Genomic DNA, 20682 nt, shown 5'->3' with positions numbered 1-20682 from the left:
TCACTTGATAATTGTTTACGATGTTAATTTCTCTTTCATTTTATAATTGTTTACGACGTTAATTTCTCTTTCACTTGATGATTGTTTACGATGTTAATTTTATCTTTCACTTGATAATTGTTTACGATGTTAATTTCTCTTTCACTTGATAATTGTTTACGATGTTAATTTCTCTTTCACTTGATAATTGTTTACGATGTTAATTTCTCTTTCACTTGATAATTGTTTACGATGTTAATTTCTCTTTCACTTGATAATTGTTTACGATGTTAATTTCTCTTTCACTTGATAATTGTTTACGATGTTAATTTCTCTTTCACTTGATAATTGTTTACGATGTTAATTTTCTTTCTTTCACTTGATAATTGTTTACGATGTTAATTTAATTTCTTTCACTTGATAATTGTTTACGATGTTAATTTTTCTTTCACTTGATAATTGTTTACGATGTTAATTTCTCTTTCACTTGATAATTGTTTACGATGTTAATTTTCTTTCACTTGATAATTGTTTACGATGTTAATTTCTCTTTCACTTGATAATTGTTTACGATGTTAATTTCTCTTTCACTTGATAATTGTTTACGATGTTAATTTGTTCTTTCACTTGATAATTGTTTACGATGTTAATTTCTCTTTCACTTGATAATTGTTTACGATGTTAATTTCTCTTTCACTTGATAATTGTTTACGATGTTAATTTCTCTTTCACTTGATAATTGTTTACGATGTTAATTTCTCTTTCACTTGATAATTGTTTACGATGTTAATTTCTCTTTCACTTGATAATTGTTTACGATGTTAATTTCTCTTTCACTTGATAATTGTTTACGATGTTAATTTCTCTTTCACTTGATAATTGTTTACGATGTTAATTTCTCTTTCACTTGATAATTGTTTACGATGTTAATTTCTCTTTCACTTGATAATTGTTTACGATGTTAATTTCTCTTTCACTTGATAATTGTTTACGATGTTAATTTCTCTTTCACTTGATAATTGTTTACGATGTTAATTTCTCTTTCACTTGATAATTGTTTACGATGTTAATTTCGATGTTCTTTCACTTGATAATTGTTTACGATGTTAATTTCTCTTTCACTTGATAATTGTTTACGATGTTAATTTCTCTTTCACTTGATAATTGTTTACGATGTTAATTTTTCTTTCACTTGATAATTGTTTACGATGTTAATTTCTCTTTCACTTGATAATTGTTTACGATGTTAATTTCTCTTTCACTTGATAATTGTTTACGATGTTAATTTCTCTTTCACTTGATAATTGTTTACGATGTTAATTTCTCTTTCACTTGATAATTGTTTACGATGTTAATTTCTCTTTCACTTGATAATTGTTTACGATGTTAATTTCTCTTTCACTTGATAATTGTTTACGATGTTAATTTTTCTTTCACTTGATAATTGTTTACGATGTTAATTTCTCTTTCACTTGATAATTGTTTACGATGTTAATTTTTCTTTCACTTGATAATTGTTTACGATGTTAATTTCTCTTTCACTTGATAATTGTTTACGATGTTAATTTCTCTTTCACTTGATAATTGTTTACGATGTTAATTTCTCTTTCACTTGATAATTGTTTACGATGTTAATTTTTCTTTCACTTGATAATTGTTTACGATGTTAATTTAATTTCTTTCACTTGATAATTGTTTACGATGTTAATTTCTCTTTCACTTGATAATTGTTTACGATGTTAATTTCTCTTTCACTTGATAATTGTTTACGATGTTAATTTTTCTTTCACTTGATAATTGTTTACGATGTTAATTTCTCTTTCACTTGATAATTGTTTACGATGTTAATTTCTCTTTCACTTGATAATTGTTTACGATGTTAATTTCTCTTTCACTTGATAATTGTTTACGATGTTAATTTCTCTTTCACTTGATAATTGTTTACGATGTTAATTTCTCTTTCACTTGATAATTGTTTACGATGTTAATTTCTCTTTCACTTGATAATTGTTTACGATGTTAATTTCTCTTTCACTTGATAATTGTTTACGATGTTAATTTCTCTTTCACTTGATAATTGTTTACGATGTTAATTTTTCTTTCACTTGATAATTGTTTACGATGATCTTTACTTGATAATTGTTTACGATGTTAATTTTCTTTCACTTGATAATTGTTTACGATGTTAATTTCTCTTTCACTTGATAATTGTTTACGATGTTAATTTCTCTTTCACTTGATAATTGTTTACGATGTTAATTTCTCTTTCACTTGATAATTGTTTACGATGTTAATTTCTCTTTCACTTGATAATTGTTTACGATGTTAATTTCTCTTTCACTTGATAATTGTTTACGATGTTAATTTAATTTCTTTCACTTGATAATTGTTTACGATGTTAATTTCTCTTTCACTTGATAATTGTTTACGATGTTAATTTCTCTTTCACTTGATAATTGTTTACGATGTTAATTTCTCTTTCACTTGATAATTGTTTACGATGTTAATTTCTCTTTCACTTGATAATTGTTTACGATGTTAATTTCTCTTTCACTTGATAATTGTTTACGATGTTAATTTCTCTTTCACTTGATAATTGTTTACGATGTTAATTTGTCTTTCACTTGATAATTGTTTACGATGTTAATTTCTCTTTCACTTGATAATTGTTTACGATGTTAATTTCTCTTTCACTTGATAATTGTTTACGATGTTAATTTCTCTTTCACTTGATAATTGTTTACGATGTTAATTTCTCTTTCACTTGATAATTGTTTACGATGTTAATTTCTCTTTCACTTGATAATTGTTTACGATGTTAATTTCTCTTTCACTTGATAATTGTTTACGATGTTAATTTTTCTTGATAATTTTCGATGTTAACTTGATAATTGTTTACGATGTTAATTTCTCTTTCACTTGATAATTGTTTACGATGTTAATTTCTCTTTCACTTGATAATTGTTTACGATGTTAATTTCTCTTTCACTTGATAATTGTTTACGATGTTAATTTCTCTTTCACTTGATAATTGTTTACGATGTTAATTTTTCTTTCACTTGATAATTGTTTACGATGTTAATTTGTCTTTCACTTGATAATTGTTTACGATGTTTTTTGTCTTTCACTTGATAATTGTTTACGATGTTAATTTCTCTTTCACTTGATAATTGTTTACGATGTTAATTTGTCTTTCACTTGATAATTGTTTACGATGTTAATTTCTCTTTCACTTGATAATTGTTTACGATGTTAATTGTTTTTAATTTTTCTTTCACTTGATAATTGTTTACGATGTTAATTTCTCTTTCACTTGATAATTGTTTACGATGTTAATTTCTCTTTCACTTGATAATTGTTTACGATGTTAATTTTCTTTCACTTGATAATTGTTTACGATGTTAATTTCTCTTTCACTTGATAATTGTTTACGATGTTAATTTCTCTTTCACTTGATAATTGTTTACGATGTTAATTTCTCTTTCACTTGATAATTGTTTACGATGTTAATTTCTCTTTCACTTGATAATTGTTTACGATGTTAATTTGTCTTTCACTTGATAAAAGCTTACGATGTTAATTTTTCTTTCACTTGATAATTGTTTACGATGTTAATTTTTTCTTTCACTTGATAATTGTTTACGATGTTAATTTCTCTTTCACTTGATAATTGTTTACGATGTTAATTTCTTTCTCTTGATTTCACTTGATAATTGTTTACGATGTTACGATTTTAATTTTTCTTTCTTGATAATTGTTTACGATGTTAATTTGTCTTGATACTTGATAATTGTTTACGATGTTAATTTCTTTCACTTGATAATTGTTTACGATGTTAATTTCTCTTTCACTTGATAATTGTTTACGATGTTAATTTTCTTTCACTTGATAATTGTTTACGATGTTAATTTCTCTTTCACTTGATAATTGTTTACGATGTTAATTTCTCTTTCACTTGATAATTGTTTACGATGTTAATTTTACGATGTTTTCACTTGATAATTGTTTACGATGTTAATTTCTCTTTCACTTGATAATTGTTTACGATGTTAATTTCTCTTTCACTTGATAATTGTTTACGATGTTAATTTCTCTTTCACTTGATAATTGTTTACGATGTTAATTTCTCTTTCACTTGATAATTGTTTACGATGTTAATTTCTCTTTCACTTGATAATTGTTTACGATGTTAATTTCTCTTTCACTTGATAATTGTTTACGATGTTAATTTTCTTTCACTTGATAATTGTTTACGATGTTAATTTCTCTTTCACTTGATAATTGTTTACGATGTTAATTTTTCTTTCACTTGATAATTGTTTACGATGTTAATTTCTCTTTCACTTGATAATTGTTTACGATGTTAATTTTTCTTTCACTTGATAATTGTTTACGATGTTATTTTTCTTTCACTTGATAATTGTTTACGATGTTAACTTGATAATTGTTTACGATGTTAATTTTTCTTTCACTTGATAATTGTTTACGATGTTAATTTCTCTTTCACTTGATAATTGTTTACGATGTTAATTTCTCTTTCACTTGATAATTGTTTACGATGTTAATTTCTCTTTCACTTGATAATTGTTTACGATGTTAATTTCTCTTTCACTTGATAATTGTTTACGATGTTAATTTTCTTTCTTTCACTTGATAATTGTTTACGATGTTAATTTCTCTTTCACTTGATAATTGTTTACGATGTTAATTTCTCTTTCACTTGATAATTGCTTACGATGTTAATTTTTCTTTCACTTGATAATTGTTTACGATGTTAATTTCTCTTTCACTTGATAATTGTTTACGATGTTAATTTCTCTTTCACTTGATAATTGTTTACGATGTTTTTTTTCTCTTGATAATTGTTTCACTTGATAATTGTTTACGATGTTAATTTCTCTTTCACTTGATAATTGTTTACGATGTTAATTTCTCTTTCACTTGATAATTGTTTACGATGTTAATTTCTCTTTCACTTGATAATTGTTTACGATGTTAATTTCTCTTTCACTTGATAATTGTTTACGATGTTAATTTCTCTTTCACTTGATAATTGTTTACGATGTTAATTTCTCTTTCACTTGATAATTGTTTACGATGTTAATTTCTCTTTCACTTGATAATTGTTTACGATGTTAATTTCTCTTTCACTTGATAATTGTTTACGATGTTAATTTCTCTTTCACTTGATAATTGTTTACGATGTTAATTTTTCTTTCTTTCACTTGATAATTGTTTACGATGTTAATTTCTCTTTCACTTGATAATTGTTTACGATGTTAATTTCTCTTTCACTTGATAATTGTTTACGATGTTAATTTCTCTTTCACTTGATAATTGTTTACGATGTTAATTTCTCTTTCACTTGATAATTGTTTACGATGTTAATTTCTCTTTCACTTGATAATTGTTTACGATGTTAATTTTCTTTCACTTGATAATTGTTTACGATGTTAATTTCTCTTTCACTTGATAATTGTTTACGATGTTAATTTCTCTTTCACTTGATAATTGTTTACGATGTTAATTTCTCTTTCACTTGATAATTGTTTACGATGTTAATTTCTCTTTCACTTGATAATTGTTTACGATGTTAATTTCTCTTTCACTTGATAATTGTTTACGATGTTAATTTCTCTTTCACTTGATAATTGTTTACGATGTTAATTTCTCTTTCACTTGATAATTGTTTACGATGTTAATTTCTCTTTCACTTGATAATTGTTTACGATGTTAATTTCTCTTTCACTTGATAATTGTTTACGATGTTAATTTCTCTTTCACTTGATAATTGTTTACGATGTTAATTTCTCTTTCACTTGATAATTGTTTACGATGTTAATTTCTCTTTCACTTGATAATTGTTTACGATGTTAATTTCTCTTTCACTTGATAATTGTTTACGATGTTAATTTCTCTTTCACTTGATAATTGTTTACGATGTTAATTTCTCTTTCACTTGATAATTGTTTACGATGTTAATTTCTCTTTCACTTGATAATTGTTTACGATGTTAATTTGTCTTTCACTTGATAATTGTTTACGATGTTAATTTTATTTCACTTGATAATTGTTTACGATGTTAATTTGTCTTTCACTTGATAATTGTTTACGATGTTAATTTCTCTTTCACTTGATAATTGTTTACGATGTTAATTTCTCTTTCACTTGATAATTGTTTACGATGTTAATTTCTCTTTCACTTGATAATTGTTTATGATCACTTGATAATTTTTACGATGTTAATTTCTCTTTCACTTGATAATTGTTTACGATGTTAATTTCTCTTTCACTTGATAATTGTTTACGATGTTAATTTCTCTTTCACTTGATAATTGTTTACGATGTTAATTTCTCTTTCACTTGATAATTGTTTACGATGTTAATTTCTCTTTCACTTGATAATTGTTTACGATGTTAATTTCTCTTTCACTTGATAATTGTTTACGATGTTAATTTCTCTTTCACTTGATAATTGTTTACGATGTTAATTTTTCGATGTTAATTTTTCACTTGATAATTGTTTACGATGTTAATTTCTCTTTCACTTGATAATTGTTTACGATGTTAATTTTCTTTCACTTGATAATTGTTTACGATGTTAATTTGTCTTTCACTTGATAATTGTTTACGATGTTAATTTCTCTTTCACTTGATAATTGTTTACGATGTTAATTTCTCTTTCACTTGATAATTGTTTACGATGTTAATTTTCTTTTTCACTTGATAATTGTTTACGATGTTAATTTCTCTTTCACTTGATAATTGTTTACGATGTTAATTTCTCTTTCACTTGATAATTGTTTACGATGTTAATTTGTCTTTCACTTGATAATTGCTTACGATGTTAATTTTTCTTTCACTTGATAATTGTTTACGATGTTAATTTCTCTTTCACTTGATAATTGTTTACGATGTTAATTTCTCTTTCACTTGATAATTGTTTACGATGTTAATTTCTCTTTCACTTGATAATTGTTTACGATGTTAATTTTTCTTTCACTTGATAATTGTTTACGATGTTAATTTTTCTTTCACTTGATAATTGTTTACGATGTTAATTTCTCTTTCACTTGATAATTGTTTACGATGTTAATTTCTCTTTCACTTGATAATTGTTTACGATGTTAATTTCTCTTTCACTTGATAATTGTTTACGATGTTAATTTCTCTTTCACTTGATAATTGTTTACGATGTTAATTTTCTTTCACTTGATAATTGTTTACGATGTTAATTTCTTCTTTCACTTGATAATTGTTTACGATGTTAATTTCTCACTTGATAATTGTTTACGATGTTAATTTCTCTTTCACTTGATAATTGTTTACGATGTTAATTTCTCTTTTTCACTTGATAATTGTTTACGATGTTAATTTTATCTTTCACTTGATAATTGTTTACGATGTTAATTTCTCTTTCACTTGATAATTGTTTACGATGTTAATTTCTCTTTCACTTGATAATTGTTTACGATGTTAATTTTTCTTTCACTTGATAATTGTTTACGATGTTAATTTCTCTTTCACTTGATAATTGTTTACGATGTTAATTTCTCTTTCACTTGATAATTGTTTACGATGTTAATTTCTCTTTCACTTGATAATTGTTTACGATGTTAATTTCTCTTTCACTTGATAATTGTTTACGATGTTAATTTCTCTTTCACTTGATAATTGTTTACGATGTTAATTTCTCTTTCACTTGATAATTGTTTACGATGTTAATTTGTCTTTCACTTGATAATTGTTTACGATGTTAATTTCTCTTTCACTTGATAATTGTTTACGATGTTAATTTCTCTTTCACTTGATAATTGTTTACGATGTTAATTTCTCTTTCACTTGATAATTGTTTACGATGTTAATTTCTCTTTCACTTGATAATTGTTTACGATGTTAATTGTTCTTTTTCACTTGATAATTGTTTACTTGATGTTAATGTTAATTTCTCTTTCACTTGATAATTGTTTACGATGTTAATTTTTCTTTCACTTGATAATTGTTTACGATGTTAATTTCTCTTTCACTTGATAATTGTTTACGATGTTAATTTCTCTTTCACTTGATAATTGTTTACGATGTTTTTTCTTTCACTTGATAATTGTTTACGATGTTAATTTCTCTTTCACTTGATAATTGTTTACGATGTTAATTTCTCTTTCACTTGATAATTGTTTACGATGTTAATTTCTCTTTCACTTGATAATTGTTTACGATGTTAATTTCTCTTTCACTTGATAATTGTTTACGATGTTAATTTCTCTTTCACTTGATAATTGTTTACGATGTTAATTTTCTTTCACTTGATAATTGTTTACGATGTTAATTTCTCTTTCACTTGATAATTGTTTACGATGTTAATTTCTCTTTCACTTGATAATTGTTTACGATGTTAATTTCTCTTTCACTTGATAATTGTTTACGATGTTAATTTCTCTTTCACTTGATAATTGTTTACGATGTTAATTTCTCTTTCACTTGATAATTGTTTACGATGTTAATTTCTCTTTCACTTGATAATTGTTTACGATGTTAATTTCTCTTTCACTTGATAATTGTTTACGATGTTAATTTCTCTTTCACTTACGATGTTAATTTCTCTTTCACTTGATAATTTTACGATGTTAATTTCTCTTTCACTTGATAATTGTTTACGATGTTAATTTTCTCTTTCACTTGATAATTGTTTACGATGTTAATGTTTTTGATTCTTTCACTTGATAATTGTTTACGATGTTAATTTCTCTTTCACTTGATAATTGTTTACGATGTTAATTTCTCTTTCACTTGATAATTGTTTACGATGTTAATTTCTCTTTCACTTGATAATTGTTTACGATGTTAATTTCTCTTTCACTTGATAATTGTTTACGATGTTAATTTCTCTTTCACTTGATAATTGTTTACGATGTTAATTTCTCTTTCACTTGATAATTGTTTACGATGTTAATTTCTTTCTTGATAATTTTCACTTGATAATTGTTTACGATGTTAATTTCTCTTTCACTTGATAATTGTTTACGATGTTAATTTCTCTTTCACTTGATAATTGTTTACGATGTTAATTTTCTTTCACTTGATAATTGTTTACGATGTTAATTTTTCTTTCACTTGATAATTGTTTACGATGTTAATTTCTCTTTCACTTGATAATTGTTTACGATGTTAATTTCTCTTTCACTTGATAATTGTTTACGATGTTAATTTCTCTTTCACTTGATAATTGTTTACGATGTTAATTTCTCTTTCACTTGATAATTGTTTACGATGTTAATTTGTCTTTCACTTGATAATTGTTTACGATGTTAATTTCTCTTTCACTTGATAATTGTTTACGATGTTAATTTCTCTTTCACTTGATAATTGTTTACGATGTTAATTTCTCTTTCACTTGATAATTGTTTACGATGTTAATTTCTCTTTCACTTGATAATTGTTTACGATGTTAATTTCTCTTTCACTTGATAATTGTTTACGATGTTAATTTCTCTTTCACTTGATAATTGTTTACGATGTTAATTTCTCTTTCACTTGATAATTGTTTACGATGTTAATTTCTCTTTCACTTGATAATTGTTTACGATGTTAATTTCTCTTTCACTTGATAATTGTTTACGATGTTAATTTCTCTTTCACTTGATAATTGTTTACGATGTTAATTTGTCTTTCACTTGATAATTGTTTACGATGTTAATTTCTCTTTCACTTGATAATTGTTTACGATGTTAATTTCTCTTTCACTTGATAATTGTTTACGATGTTAATTTCTCTTTCACTTGATAATTGTTTACGATGTTAATTTGTCTTTCACTTGATAATTGTTTACGATGTTAATTTCTCTTTCACTTGATAATTGTTTACGATGTTAATTTCTCTTTCACTTGATAATTGTTTACGATGTTAATTTCTCTTTCACTTGATAATTGTTTACGATGTTAATTTCTCTTTCACTTGATAATTGTTTACGATGTTAATTTCTCTTTCACTTGATAATTGTTTACGATGTAATTTTCTTTCACTTGATAATTGTTTACGATGTTAATTTTCTTTCACTTGATAATTGTTTACGATGTTAATTTTTCTTTCACTTGATAATTGTTTACGATGTTAATTTCTCTTTCACTTGATAATTGTTTACGATGTTAATTTCTCTTTCACTTGATAATTGTTTACGATGTTTTACGATTTAATTCTTTCACTTGATAATTGTTTACGATGTTAATTTCTCTTTCACTTGATAATTGTTTACGATGTTAATTTGTCTTTCACTTGATAATTGCTTACGATGTTAATTTTTCTTTCACTTGATAATTGTTTACGATGTTAATTTCTCTTTCACTTGATAATTGTTTACGATGTTAATTTCTCTTTCACTTGATAATTGTTTACGATGTTAATTTCTCTTTCACTTGATAATTGTTTACGATGTTAATTTTCTTTCACTTGATAATTGTTTACGATGTTAATTTCTCTTTCACTTGATAATTGTTTACGATGTTAATTTCTCTTTCACTTGATAATTGTTTACGATGTTAATTTCTCTTTCACTTGATAATTGTTTACGATGTTAATTTTTCTTTCACTTGATAATTGTTTACGATGTTAATTTCTCTTTCACTTGATAATTGTTTACGATGTTAATTTCTCTTTCACTTGATAATTGTTTACGATGTTAATTTCTCTTTCACTTGATAATTGTTTACGATGTTAATTTCTCTTTCACTTGATAATTGTTTACGATGTTAATTTGTCTTTCACTTGATAATTGCTTACGATGTTAATTTTTCTTTCACTTGATAATTGTTTACGATGTTAATTTCTCTTTCACTTGATAATTGTTTACGATGTTAATTTTTCTTTCACTTGATAATTGTTTACGATGTTAATTTCTCTTTCACTTGATAATTGTTTACGATGTTAATTTTCTTTCACTTGATAATTGTTTACGATGTTAATTTTTCTTTCACTTGATAATTGTTTACGATGTTAATTTTCTTTCACTTGATAATTGTTTACGATGTTAATTTCTCTTTCACTTGATAATTGTTTACGATGTTAATTTGTCTTTCACTTGATAATTGTTTACGATGTTAATTTCTCTTTCACTTGATAATTGTTTACGATGTTAATTTCTCTTTCACTTGATAATTGTTTACGATGTTAATTTTCTTTCACTTGATAATTGTTTACGATGTTAATTTCTCTTTCACTTGATAATTGTTTACGATGTTAATTTCTCTTTCACTTGATAATTGTTTACGATGTTAATTTCTCTTTCACTTGATAATTGTTTACGATGTTAATTTCTCTTTCACTTGATAATTGTTTACGATGTTAATTTCTCTTTCACTTGATAATTGTTTACGATGTTAATTTCTCTTTCACTTGATAATTGTTTACGATGTTAATTTCTCTTTCACTTGATAATTGTTTACGATGTTAATTTCTCTTTCACTTGATAATTGTTTACGATGTTAATTTCTCTTTCACTTGATAATTGTTTACGATGTTAATTTCTCTTTCACTTGATAATTGTTTACGATGTTGATAATTGTTTACTCTTTCACTTGATAATTGTTTACGATGTTAATTTTTCTTTCACTTGATAATTGTTTACGATGTTAATTTCTCTTTCACTTGATAATTGTTTACGATGTTAATTTAATTTCTTTCACTTGATAATTGTTTACGATGTTAATTTCTCTTTCACTTGATAATTGTTTACGATGTTAATTTCTCTTTCACTTGATAATTGTTTACGATGTTAATTTCTCTTTCACTTGATAATTGTTTACGATGTTAATTTCTCTTTCACTTGATAATTGTTTACGATGTTAATTTCTTTCTTTCACTTGATAATTGTTTACGATGTTAATTTCTCTTTCACTTGATAATTGTTTACGATGTTAATTTCTCTTTCACTTGATAATTGTTTACGATGTTAATTTTTCTTTCACTTGATAATTGTTTACGATGTTAATTTCACTTGATCTTTCACTTGATAATTGTTTACGATGTTAATTTCTCTTTCACTTGATAATTGTTTACGATGTTAATTTCTCTTTCACTTGATAATTGTTTACGATGTTAATTTCTCTTTCACTTGATAATTGTTTACGATGTTAATTTCTCTTTCACTTGATAATTGTTTACGATGTTAATTTCTCTTTCACTTGATAATTGTTTACGATGTTAATTTCTCTTTCACTTGATAATTGTTTACGATGTTAATTTCTCTTTCACTTGATAATTGTTTACGATGTTAATTTCTCTTTCACTTGATAATTGTTTACGATGTTAATTTCTCTTTCACTTGATAATTGTTTACGATGTTAATTTCTCTTTCACTTGATAATTGTTTACGATGTTAATTTCTCTTTCACTTGATAATTGTTTACGATGTTAATTTTCTTTCACTTGATAATTGTTTACGATGTTAATTTCTCTTTCACTTGATAATTGTTTACGATGTTAATTTCTCTTTCACTTGATAATTGTTTACGATGTTAATTTCTCTTTCACTTGATAATTGTTTACGATGTTAATTTTTCTTTCACTTGATAATTGTTTACGATGTTAATTTCTCTTTCACTTGATAATTGTTTACGATGTTAATTTCTCTTTCACTTGATAATTGTTTACGATGTTAATTTCTCTTTCACTTGATAATTGTTTACGATGTTAATTTCTCTTTCACTTGATAATTGTTTACGATGTTAATTTCTCTTTCACTTGATAATTGTTTACGATGTTAATTTCTCTTTCACTTGATAATTGTTTACGATGTTAATTTCTCTTTCACTTGATAATTGTTTACGATGTTAATTTTTCTTTCACTTGATAATTGTTTACGATGTTAATTTCTCTTTCACTTGATAATTGTTTACGATGTTAATTTTCTTTCTTTCACTTGATAATTGTTTACGATGTTAATTTCTCTTTCACTTGATAATTGTTTACGATGTTAATTTTGTCTTTCACTTGATAATTGTTTACGATGTTAATTTTTCGATTTCATTTCTCTTTTGATAATTGTTTACGATGTTAATTTCTCTTTCACTTGATAATTGTTTACGATGTTAATTTCTCTTTCACTTGATAATTGTTTACGATGTTAATTTCTCTTTCACTTGATAATTGTTTACGATGTTAATTTCTCTTTCACTTGATAATTGTTTACGATGTTAATTTCTCTTTCACTTGATAATTGTTTACGATGTTAATTTTTCTTTCACTTGATAATTGTTTACGATGTTAATTTCTCTTTCACTTGATAATTGTTTACGATGTTAATTTTCTTTCACTTGATAATTGTTTACGATGTTAATTTCTCTTTCACTTGATAATTGTTTACGATGTTAATTTCTCTTTCACTTGATAATTGTTTACGATGTTAATTTCTCTTTCACTTGATAATTGTTTACGATGTTAATTTGTCTTTCACTTGATAATTGTTTACGATGTTAATTTCTCTTTCACTTGATAATTGTTTACGATGTTAATTTGTCTTTCACTTGATAATTGTTTACGATGTTAATTTCTCTTTCACTTGATAATTGTTTACGATGTTAATTTCTCTTTCACTTGATAATTGTTTACGATGTTAATTTCTCTTTCACTTGATAATTGTTTACGATGTTAATTTCTCTTTCACTTGATAATTGTTTACGATGTTAATTTCTCTTTCACTTGATAATTGTTTACGATGTTAATTTCTCTTTCACTTGATAATTGTTTACGATGTTAATTTCTCTTTCACTTGATAATTGTTTACGATGTTAATTTCTCTTTCACTTGATAATTGTTTACGATGTTAATTTCTCTTTCACTTGATAATTGTTTACGATGTTAATTTCTCTTTCACTTGATAATTGTTTACGATGTTAATTTCTCTTTCACTTGATAATTGTTTACGATGTTAATTTCTCTTTCACTTGATAATTGTTTACGATGTTAATTTCTTTCACTTGATAATTGTTTACGATGTTAATTTCTCTTTCACTTGATAATTGTTTACGATGTTAATTTCTCTTTCACTTGATAATTGTTTACGATGTTAATTTCTCTTTCACTTGATAATTGTTTACGATGTTAATTTCTCTTTCACTTGATAATTGTTTACGATGTTAATTTCTCTTTCACTTGATAATTGTTTACGATGTTAATTTCTCTTTCACTTGATAATTGTTTACGATGTTAATTTCTCTTTCACTTGATAATTGTTTACGATGTTAATTTCTCTTTCACTTGATAATTGTTTACGATGTTAATTTCTCTTTCACTTGATAATTGTTTACGATGTTAATTTCTCTTTCACTTGATAATTGTTTACGATGTTAATTTCTCTTTCACTTGATAATTGTTTACGATGTTAATTTCTCTTTCACTTGATAATTGTTTACGATGTTAATTTTTCTTTCACTTGATAATTTTTACGATGTTAATTTCTCTTTCACTTTATAATTGTTTACGACGTTAATTTCTCTTTCACTTGATGATTGTTTACGATGTTAATTTTTTCTTTCACTTGATAATTGTTACGATGATGTTAATTTCTCTTTCACTTGATAATTGTTTACGATGTTAATTTGTCTTTCACTTGATAATTGTTTACGATGTTAATTTCTCTTTCACTTGATAATTGTTTACGATGTTAATTTCTCTTTCACTTGATAATTGTTTACGATGTTAATTTCTCTTTCACTTGATAATTGTTTACGATGTTAATTTCTCTTTCACTTGATAATTGTTTACGATGTTAATTTCTCTTTCACTTGATAATTGTTTACGATGTTAATTTCTCTTTCACTTGATAATTGTTTACGATGTTAATTTCTCTTTCACTTGATAATTGTTTGATGTTAATTGATAATTGCTTACGATGTTAATTTTTCTTTCACTTGATAATTGTTTACGATGTTAATTTCTCTTTCACTTGATAATTGTTTACGATGTTAATTTCTCTTTCACTTGATAATTGTTTACGATGTTAATTTCTCTTTCACTTGATAATTGTTTACGATGTTAATTTCTTTCACTTGATAATTGTTTACGATGTTAATTTCTCTTTCACTTGATAATTGTTTACGATGTTAATTTCTCTTTCACTTGATAATTGTTTACGATGTTAATTTCTCTTTCACTTGATAATTGTTTACGATGTTAATTTACGATGTTAATTTCTTTCACTTGATAATTGTTTACGATGTTAATTTCTCTTTCACTTGATAATTGTTTACGATGTTAATTTCTCTTTCACTTGATAATTGTTTACGATGTTAATTTCTCTTTCACTTGATAATTGTTTACGATGTTAATTTCTCTTTCACTTGATAATTGTTTACGATGTTAATTTCTCTTTCACTTGATAATTGTTTACGATGTTAATTTTCTTTCACTTGATAATTGTTTACGATGTTAATTTCTCTTTCACTTGATAATTGTTTACGATGTTAATTTCTCTTTCACTTGATAAATTGTTTACGATGTTAATTTTCTCTTTCACTTGATAATTGTTTACGATGTTAATTTCTCTTTCACTTGATAATTGTTTACGATGTTAATGTTTTCTCTTTCACTTTGATAATTGTTTACGATGTTAATTTCTCTTTCACTTGATAATTGTTTACGATGTTAATTTCTCTTTCACTTGATAATTGTTTACGATGTTAATTTTTCTTTCACTTGATAATTGTTTACGATGTTAATTTCTCTTTCACTTGATAATTGTTTACGATGTTAATGTTTTCTCTTTCACTTGATAATTGTTTACGATGTTAATTTTCTTTCACTTGATAATTGTTTACGATGTTAATTTTCTTTCACTTGATAATTGTTTACGATGTTAATTTCTCTTTCACTTGATAATTGTTTACGATGTTAATTTCTCTTTCACTTGATAATTGTTTACGATGTTAATTTCTCTTTCACTTGATAATTGTTTACGATGTTAATTTCTCTTTCACTTGATAATTGTTTACGATGTTAATTTCTCTTTCACTTGATAATTGTTTACGATGTTAATTTCTCTTTCACTTGATAATTGTTTACGATGTTAATTTCTCTTTCACTTGATAATTGTTTACGATGTTAATTTGTCTTTCACTTGATAATTGTTTACGATGTTAATTTCTCTTTCACTTGATAATTGTTTACGATGTTAATTTCTCTTTCACTTGATAATTGTTTACGATGTTAATTTCTCTTTCACTTGATAATTGTTTACGATGTTAATTTCTCTTTCACTTGATAATTGTTTACGATGTTAATTTCTCTTTCACTTGATAATTGTTTACGATGTTAATTTCTCTTTCACTTGATAATTGTTTACGATGTTAATTTCTCTTTCACTTGATAATTGTTTACGATGTTAATTTCTCTTTCACTTGATAATTGTTTACGATGTTAATTTCTCTTTCACTTGATAATTGTTTACGATGTTAATTTCTTTTTCACTTGATAATTGTTTACGATGTTAATTTCTCTTTCACTTGATAATTTTTTACGATGTTAATTTCTCTTTCACTTGATAATTGTTTACGATGTTAATTTCTCTTTCACTTGATAATTGTTTACGATGTTAATTTCTCTTTCACTTGATAATTGTTTACGATGTTAATTTCTCTTTCACTTGATAATTGTTTACGATGTTAATTTCTCTTTCACTTGATAATTGTTTACGATGTTAATTTCTCTTTCACTTGATAATTGTTTACGATGTTAATTTCTCTTTCACTTGATAATTGTTTACGATGTTAATTTAATTCTTTCACTTGATAATTGTTTACGATGTTAATTTTTCTTTCACTTGATAATTGTTTACGATGTTAATTTCTCTTTCACTTGATAATTGTTTACGATGTTAATTTCTCTTTCACTTGATAATTGTTTACGATGTTAATTTCGATGTTAATTTCTTTCACTTGATAATTGTTTACGATGTTAATTTCTCTTTCACTTGATAATTGTTTACGATGTTAATTTCTCTTTCACTTGATAATTGTTTACGATGTTAATTTCTCTTTCACTTGATAATTGTTTACGATGTTAATTTTTCTTTCACTTGATAATTGTTTACGATGTTAATTTCTCTTTCACTTGATAATTGTTTACGATGTTAATTTCTCTTTCACTTGATAATTGTTTACGATGTTAATTTCTCTTTCACTTGATAATTGTTTACGATGTTAATTTCTCTTTCACTTGATAATTGTTTACGATGTTAATTTCTCTTTCACTTGATAATTGTTTACGATGTTAATTTGTCTTTCACTTGATAATTGCTTACGATGTTAATTTTTCTTTCACTTGATAATTGTTTACGATGTTAATTTTTCTTGATAATTGTTTACGATGTTAATTTCTCTTTCTTGATAATTGTTTACGATGTTAATTTCTCTTTCACTTGATAATTGTTTACGATGTTAATTTCTCTTTCACTTGATAATTGTTTACGATGTTAATTTCTCTTTCACTTGATAATTGTTTACGATGTTAATTTCTCTTTCACTTGATAATTGTTTACGATGTTAATTTCTCTTTCACTTGATAATTGTTTACGATGTTAATTTCTCTTTCACTTGATAATTGTTTACGATGTTAATTTCTCTTTCACTTGATAATTGTTTACGATGTTAATTTCTCTTTCACTTGATAATTGTTTACGATGTTAATTTCTCTTTCACTTGATAATTGTTTACGATGTTAATTTTTCTTTCACTTGATAATTGTTTACGATGTTAATTTTTTCTTTCACTTGATAATTGTTTACGATGTTAATTTCTCTTTCACTTGATAATTGTTTACGATGTTAATTTCTCTTTCACTTGATAATTGTTTACGATGTTAATTTCTCTTTCACTTGATAATTGTTTACGATGTTAATTTCTCTTTCACTTGATAATTGTTTACGATGTTAATTTCTCTTTCACTTGATAATTGTTTACGATGTTAATTTGTCTTTCACTTGATAATTGTTTACGATGTTAATTAATTTTCTTTCACTTGATAATTGTTTACGATGTTAATTTCTCTTTCACTTGATAATTGTTTACGATGTTAATTTCTCTTTCACTTGATAATTGTTTACGATGTTATTTTTTTCTTTCACTTGATAATTGTTTACGATGTTTATTTCTCTTTCACTTGATAATTGTTTACGATGTTAATTTCTCTTTCACTTGATAATTGTTTACGATGTTAATTTCTCTTTCACTTGATAATTGTTTACGATGTTAATTTCTCTTTCACTTGATAATTGTTTACGATGTTAATTTCTCTTTCACTTGATAATTGTTTACGATGTTAATTTCTCTTTCACTTGATAATTGTTTACGATGTTAATTTCTCTTTCACTTGATAATTGTTTACGATGTTAATTTCTCTTTCACTTGATAATTGTTTACGATGTTAATTTCTCTTTCACTTGATAATTGTTTACGATGTTAATTTCTCTTTCACTTGATAATTGTTTACGATGTTAATTTCTCTTTCACTTGATAATTGTTTACGATGTTAATTTCTCTTTCACTTGATAATTGTTTACGATGTTAATTTCTCTTTCACTTGATAATTGTTTACGATGTTAATTTCTCTTTCACTTGATAATTGTTTACGATGTTTGTTTTTAATTTCTTTCACTTGATAATTGTTTACGATGTTAATTTCTCTTTCACTTGATAATTGTTTACGATGTTAATTTGTCTTTCACTTGATAATTGTTTACGATGTTAATTTCTCTTTCACTTGATAATTGTTTACGATGTTAATTTCTCTTTCACTTGATAATTGTTTACGATGTTAATTTCTCTTTCACTTGATAATTGTTTACGATGTTAATTTCTCTTTCACTTGATAATTGTTTACGATGTTAATTTCTCTTTCACTTGATAATTGTTTACGATGTTAATTTCTCTTTCACTTGATAATTGTTTACGATGTTAATTTCTCTTTCACTTGATAATTGTTTACGATGTTAATTTCTCTTTCACTTGATAATTGTTTACGATGTTAATTTCTCTTTCACTTGATAATTGTTTACGATGTTAATTTCTCTTTCACTTGATAATTGTTTACGATGTTAATTTCTCTTTCACTTGATAATTGTTTACGATGTTAATTTCTCTTTCACTTGATAATTGTTTACGATGTTAATTTCTCTTTCACTTGATAATTGTTTACGATGTTAATTTCTCTTTCACTTGATAATTGTTTACGATGTTAATTTCTCTTTCACTTGATAATTGTTTACGATGTTAATTTAATTTCTTTCACTTGATAATTGTTTACGATGTTAATTTCTCTTTCACTTGATAATTGTTTACGATGTTAATTTTCTTTCACTTGATAATTGTTTACGATGTTAATTTCTCTTTCACTTGATAATTGTTTACGATGTTAATTTCTCTTTCACTTGATAATTGTTTACGATGTTAATTTCTCTTTCACTTGATAATTGTTTACGATGTTAATTTCTCTTTCACTTGATAATTGTTTACGATGTTAATTTCTCTTTCACTTGATAATTGTTTACGATGTTAATTTCTCTTTCACTTGATAATTGTTTACGATGTTAATTTTTCTTTCACTTGATAATTGTTTACGATGTTAATTTCTCTTTCACTTGATAATTGTTTACGATGTTAATTTTTCTTTCACTTGATAATTGTTTACGATGTTAATTTCTCTTTCACTTGATAATTGTTTACGATGTTAATTTCTCTTTCACTTGATAATTGTTTACGATGTTAATTTCTCTTTCACTTGATAATTGTTTACGATGTTAATTTCTCTTTCACTTGATAATTGTTTACGATGTTAATTTGTCTTTCACTTGATAATTGTTTACGATGTTAATTTCTCTTTCACTTGATAATTGTTTACGATGTTAATTTCTCTTTCACTTGATGATTGTTTACGATGTTAATTTTATCTTTCACTTGATAATTGTTTACGATGTTAATTTCTCTTTCACTTGATAATTGTTTACGATGTTAATTTCTCTTTCACTTGATAATTGTTTACGATGTTAATTTCTCTTTCACTTGATAATTGTTTACGATGTTAATTTCTCTTTCACTTGATAATTGTTTACGATGTTAATTTCTCTTTCACTTGATAATTGTTTACGATGTTAATTCTCTTTCACTTGATAATTGTTTACGATGTTAATTTCTCTTTCACTTGATAATTGTTTACGATGTTAATTTTTCTTTCACTTGATAATTGTTTACGATGTTAATTTCTCTTTCACTTGATAATTGTTTACGATGTTAATTTCTCTTTCACTTGATAATTGTTTACGATGTTAATTTCTCTTTCACTTGATAATTGTTTACGATGTTAATTTCTCTTTCACTTGATAATTGTTTACGATGTTAATTTCTCTTTCACTTGATAATTGTTTACGATGTTAATTTCTCTTTCACTTGATAATTGTTTACGATGTTAATTTCTCTTTCACTTGATAATTGTTTACGATGTTAATTTCTCTTTCACTTGATAATTGTTTACGATGTTAATTTCTCTTTCACTTGATAATTGTTTACGATGTTAATTTCTCTTTCACTTGATAATTGTTTACGATGTTAATTTCTCTTTCACTTGATAATTGTTTACGATGTTAATTTCTCTTTCACTTGATAATTGTTTACGATGTTAATTTCTCTTTCACTTGATAATTGTTTACGATGTTAATTTCTCTTT

Source organism: Tachypleus tridentatus, chromosome 1 (assembly GCF_004210375.1).
Source record: "Tachypleus tridentatus isolate NWPU-2018 chromosome 1, ASM421037v1, whole genome shotgun sequence".
In the NCBI taxonomy this organism is placed as follows: domain Eukaryota; kingdom Metazoa; phylum Arthropoda; class Merostomata; order Xiphosura; family Limulidae; genus Tachypleus; species Tachypleus tridentatus.
The sequence above is the reverse complement of the archived record's forward strand: the minus strand, read 5'-3'. Positions refer to the sequence as shown.